General features: G+C 53.2%; 1 long non-coding RNA gene across 1 annotated transcript; it reads right to left on the bottom strand.

The window, feature by feature from the left end:
- Positions 1-140: 140 nt before the first annotated feature.
- On the bottom strand, positions 141-5,665 carry LOC116863175. The gene is made up of 3 exons (XR_004381778.1): positions 5,578-5,665; positions 4,982-5,077; positions 141-218 (listed from the first exon to the last, which is right to left on the bottom strand). It is a non-coding gene; the product is annotated as an uncharacterized LOC116863175 (long non-coding RNA).
- Between the last annotated feature and the right edge of the window lie 270 nt (positions 5,666-5,935).

Genomic DNA, 5,935 nt, shown 5'->3' with positions numbered 1-5,935 from the left:
TCCCCCTGGAGCTCTTACAGCCCCCACTGCCTGAGCACCCCCCCCCCAGGGCCATGCAGCCTTCCAGTTGAGTGGGAAGAGCAGGCAGGAATCTTGTGTTTTGGAGGGCCTCCTGTGTGCTGTGCTGTGTCGCTTACCTTCCTGACTTACTTCACCGAAGCCTTCCCAACCTGCTCAGGTCCTTACAGCAGACCCTGTCATCCCCACTTGTCCAGAACCTGGCGGAAGAGAAAGGCTGGGCTGAGGGAGGGTAGGGAACTTTTCTGGGGCTGCATAGGGGCAGAGCTCAGGACATGTCCTCAGTCTTCCAAGTGGAGCTCCAAGTTCTTGCCTGTGCCACCCTGCCCAGGATCTCCAGCATCAGAGGGCAGTGTCAGGCTGAAATGGGCAGACATCAGAGCCAGAAGCAGACTCAGAGACCATTTCCTATGGCCCTTTCTCGTACCGTTGGAGGCTGTGACCTGGAGGAGGCAATGGGCTCACTCAGGGTTCCACAGCAAGTCATTCCAGGTGCCATGCAAGGTGCTAGGCGCTAGGGGACACAGAGCACAAAAATGACAAGATGCTGGTCTCATGGAGCTCTTACTGATGGAGCCCAGCAGGGCCTTTGGGGTTCCCATAAGGGAAGTATGGTGGCCTCTCATGACACAGAGCAGCCCCTCACCCAGAAGGCTTCCTGGACGAGGTGGTTTCTGAGAATGGAATGGTCACTGGTAACAGGCAGAGAAGGAGTGCTCCAAGAGCTGGAGTGTTGTTCTCCATTCTCTGCCCCTCACGGAACCACTGGAGGGAATTACCAGCTTAGAGTTGCCAGGTAAAATACAAGATGTCCAGTAAATTTAAGTTTCAGATAAACAAAGAAAAATTATTTAGCATAAGTATGTCCCATGTAACATTTAGGATATACTTGTACTAAAAAAATGATTCATTGTTGGGGCACCTGGTTGGCTCAGTCTGGTAAGCGTCTGCCTTTGGCTCCAGTCATGATCCTGGGGTTCTGGGATCCAGCCCTGAATCTCATTGGGCTCCCTGCTCAGCAGGGAGTTGCTTCTCCCTCTCCCTCTGCCTGCTGCTCCCGCTGCTTGTGCTCTCTCTCTCTCAGATAAATAAATAAAATCTTTAAAAAAAATTATCCATTGCTTATCTGAAATTCAAATTCAATGGAGAGTCCTGTATTTTTTATTTGCCACATCTGGCAACTTAACCTGGCTGTGCGCTGGGGAGATGGGGTGGGAGGGTCTGAGGCTGGAGGGGTGGGGGGGGGGGCGCACCAGGGCGAGAAGGTGGAGACTCAGGAGATTGAGTCTGGATGGAGTTAAGAGGAGGAAGGAAGAGGCAAGGCTAACCCCCTGCCATCTGAGCAATCAAGTCGGGGCATGGAGGTGGCAGCCCCAGGGAGGATGGTGGGAGAGAGGGAGCATGGTGAGTTTAGTTACTGATAGTTATGGCTGAGACTCTCAGGGCCCTCCTAATAGAAATGTCCAGGTGGCATCATGGCTAAGGTGCCACTGGCAGATTCCAGTGGGGAGAAGAGAAGGGGCTGATATGGACCAGTGGCTCCCCTCGCATACCCCACCACAGGGCTCAGTTGTGACTCAGGGCTCAGGAAGGGGGTGGGGGAACCCGACGCAACTGGTTCTGGTCCCTGGCAGTACCACCCCAGGTCTACCTCTGCTAGGCATCAAGGACTGGAATTTGACTTTATCTTCCCAAAGGTCACCTTGCCCACAGCCCTGCCCTGGGGGGGGCGGGGTGGAGACGACATTCCTCACATTCCCTCCCAGGAGGTGGCTTGTCCAGGTTTCCAACCATCCTCAGCAACTCTTGGCAGGCCTTACTGAAGGCCTACTACGCATCCCTGGGGTCTGGGCTTGGGGGTCTGACCAGCCTATATTTGAATTCTGACTTTGCCTCCCACCAGCTGGGCGATCCTGGAGCCAGTGACCTCTCCTTCTTGAGCCACCCGGTCCCTGTCCTCACTCGTAAATGGGGGATCATTCTGACAGGAGTGTTAAGTGATCATGTCTTTATATTTTTATTTTCATTTTTTAAAGGTTTTATTTATTTATTCGACAGAGAGAGACACAGCGAGAGAGGGAATACAGGAGAGAGAGGGAGTGGGAGAGGGAGAAGCAGGCTTCCCGCGGAGCAGGCAGCCTGATGTGGGGCTCCACCCCAGGACCCCAGGATCATGACCTGAACGGGAGGCAGATGCCCAAGGACTGAGGCACCCAGGCGCTTTCGTCATGTCTTTTAAAGCATCACCTCAGCCCTTGTCTTTCAGCAGTGCTCTTAATACTGACTCCTCCTTTGCCTTGAGCCTCAGTGTCCTCGTTTTAAAGAATAATGTAGGGGCGCCTGGGTGGCTCAGTGGGTTAAGCATCTGCCTTCGGCTCTGGTTATGATCTCAGGGTCCTGGGATCAAGGCCCTTGCAAGGCCCAGGAGGGGCTCCCTGCTCAGAGGGAAGTCTGCTCCTCCTTCTGCCCTTCCCCCTGCTCATGCTTTATCTCTCTCTCTCTCCCTCTCAAATAAATAAATAAAATCTTTAAAAAAAGAAAAAGAATGATGTAACCTGTCATGTCAAGCCAGGGACGGGCATGGATGGACTGTGATGGCCCACAAAGTAGCTGTATGGGGGCCCCAGAACCCCATACTTCTCAGGTCCAGCAGAGTCTGAGGTGACCTTGGCCAGGGTCAGGCAGGGAGCAGGCAGATGGAGGCTGCAGGCTCCATGGTGTGGCTGCCGGGAAGTGACAGGCTGGCCAGAGGGCCTGGTGGCAAAGGCTGAAAACAGAAGCAGGGGAGCCCACAGACCTGGGCAGCCAGACCTCTGCTCTGGCTCTGTTATCTCGGGTTCCCCTATGCCTGCCTCCAGTCCCACCCCTCCTCCCAGGTGTGGGATACACAGGGCCAAGGGGACAACCACCTGGAGCCCAAGTTTATCATTCTTTTTTTTTTTTTAAAGATTTTATTTATGTATTTGACAGACAGAGATCACAAGTAGGCAGAGAGGCAGGCAGAGAGGGAGAGAGGAGGAAGCAGGCTTGCCACTGAGAAGAGAGCCCGATGCGGGGCTCGATCCCAGGACCCTGAGATCATGACCTGAGCCAAAGGCAGAGGCTTTAACCCACTGAGCCACCCAGGCGCCCCCCAAGTTTATCATTCTTGATTCTACTCCAAGAGCCTGGTATCTGGAATTCCCTGCCCAAAGGGCTCTGAGACCACTCCCAAGACCTGGGTCTATTCTCTGGGGGCTCTGCTGCAACCTTAGGCCTGCAGGATGGACAAGGAAGGAGCTTGGACATGGGGCCTGCACATAAGGACTTCTGGAGAGAAGGAAGAACCTGGCAAGGGGATTGCCATTTGAACTCTTGCCCCAGGGTGCAAATATGAGGGGTGGGCCACCCCATGGAAGGACCAGGGTCAGAGGAGTCCCAGCACAGTAGTTGGAGGCTTTAGTTCAATGATGGGCCAATTTTACCTGCAGATTCTCAGACCCACCCATGGAAATTCATATTCTTGGGCTTTGGAGAAGATTCTAGAATTTGCATATTTAGTAAGGATGGCCAGAGACCATGTAGGGAGCTTTGTGCCCAGCACCCCATTCCCCATTTAATACCTTTTACTTTTAATTTAATTCTTATTGTTTAAGATTTTAATTTTATTTATTTTTTTTAAAGATTTTATTTATTTATTTGAGAGAAAGAGAGAGTGAGAAAGAGCACGAAGAGTGGGAGGGGTAGAAGGAGCAGCAGATTCCCTGCTGAGCAGGGAGCCCAACTCAGGACTTGATCTCAGGACCCCAGGACTGTGACCTGAGCTGAAGGCAGACGCTTAACTGAATGAGCCACCCAGGTGCCCCTTAAGATTCTGTTTTTTAAGTAATTTCCGCATGCCACGTGGGGCTTGAACACATAGCCCCGAGATCAAGATTTGCATGCTCCACTGACTGAGCCAGCTAGGTGACCCCTATTTAATTCTTACAATAACCCTACAAGGTAGGTAGCTGGGAGGAAACTGAGGCAAGGTGAGAAGACTTGCTAAAGGGGGCGCCTGGGTGGCTCAGTGGGTTAAGCATCTGCCTTCAGCTCAGGTCACGGTCCCAGGGTCCTGGGATTGAGCCCTGCATTGGGCTCCCTGCTCAGCAGGAAGCCTGCTTCTCCCTCTCCCGTCCCTCTCTGCTGAAGTTCCTCTCTTGCTGTGTCTCTCTCTTTGTCAAAATAAATAAATAAAATCTTAAAAAAAAAACAAGGGGTGCCTGGGTGGCTCAGTGGGTTTAGCTCAGGTCATGATCCCAGGGTCCTGGGAACAGCCCCGCATCGGGCTCAGCGGGGAGCCTGCTTCCTCCTCTCTCTCTGCCTGCCTCTCTGCCTACTTGAGATCTCTGCCTGTCAAATAAATAAATAAAATCTTTAAAAAACAAAATAAAACAAAACAAAACGAAGACTTGCCTAAGCCCTCCCAGCTGGCAATGGACAGAGCTAGGACTGGTCAGCACTTGCACTCTCCTGCCTGTCCCTCATCCCCAAACTCCAAAACCTCAGTGATAAAGGCCCAAAGACAATTTGGGTCAGAAGTCATTTGGACATATTCTACTTGGTTCCAGGAAAACAAAGCTTAGAATCCAATTGTGAAGCATAAATCCTCTTCTCTGGTCTGGTGAGGTCCCCACCCTCTGCTGACTCTGGGGCAGTTCTCAGACCCTGGCAAGATCTGTTAACCTCCAGTCATCCATGTCCCCAGGGCGATCTCTCCAGCCCAGGTCTCCAGGTCTCTTGGCTCCAAACTCAAGTGTTCTCAAGCTGAGGAGCACCTCCCATCCCCAGACTTGCCCCTCTTCTGGCCCTGCCACACTCTCAGTGCTCAAGTCTGAGTGTGCCCATCCTCAGCTCCCCCTCCAGCTACTTCCAGCCCATAGGTCACCTTTCTGCCGGGTCTACTTCCTTAATAGCCATGAATCTGTCCCCATCTCCCATTGACCTTGCATCTCCCCTCATTCGGGTTCAGGCTTCAGCATCTCCCAAAAAGACCACCGGCTCCTCCAAGCCACTGCATATATGGCATCTAGAATGATCTCTAGAAAACAAGGGACAACAGGTCATGCCTCTGTTCACAACTCTACAGCGACTCCTGTCTCAGTGCCCTTTGACTAAAAGCCAAGTTTTTCTCTACTCTCCAGGAACACTAAGGGGCTTTGAAAGTCTCCGTTACACCCACCCCTCCCCTCCCCTGCGTTATTTTTTCACGTCTATGTCTATGTCTTCACTGCTGCTGTTCCCTCTTCCCTTGGGTTTCCTGGCTAACAGCTACTTCCTCAGATTCCAGCAGCACCGCCTCCTGCAGGAAGCCACCCCTGCTGCACCCAGGCTGGGTCAGGACCCCTGCTGGGGCTGCCAAGGCTCTCTTGCAGCACCTGCCACCTGCACTCATAATAATAGCTGATATTTATTGAGTGTTGACTCCATGTATTTTTCTATATTGACCCACTTAACCTTCACAAGCACCCTATGAGACAGGTTCTATGATCATCTCCAATTTCAGGTGGGTAAAAGGTTAAGTAAATTGCCCCACACTACCTGGGGATCTGCAACCACAGTGGCTGGCTCCAGAAAGCTGGCCTCTAATCCTGAGATGCCGCCTGCTGCTGTATTGGGTGCACCTTCGGGGGGGGGGGGGGGGGGGGGGGGGGGATGGGGTTTGTGTGGCACATCCTGGATGGTCCTTCTAGGGCGGCTTCAGCCCCATCAGGATGAACCCAGCGGCTAGCCCAGGTGCTGGCATGGGTAGACGCCTGACGCCTGGCGCTTCTGCCCTAGTCTCAGACCTCTGTGGGGCTGTGAGGGCCCCCGGCGACCAGGGCGTCGGGCGGCCCAGCTGGGGCGGGCTTGGGGCCAGATGGGCTGTACGGCGGCAGGGAGGCCAGGGCGGCCGGCC

Source organism: Lontra canadensis, unplaced genomic scaffold (genome assembly GCF_010015895.1).
Source record: "Lontra canadensis isolate GAN:19392208 unplaced genomic scaffold, GSC_riverotter_1.0 scaffold654, whole genome shotgun sequence".
In the NCBI taxonomy this organism is placed as follows: domain Eukaryota; kingdom Metazoa; phylum Chordata; class Mammalia; order Carnivora; family Mustelidae; genus Lontra; species Lontra canadensis.
Note: the sequence above shows the minus strand (reverse complement) of the source record. Positions and strands in the feature narration are given on the sequence as shown.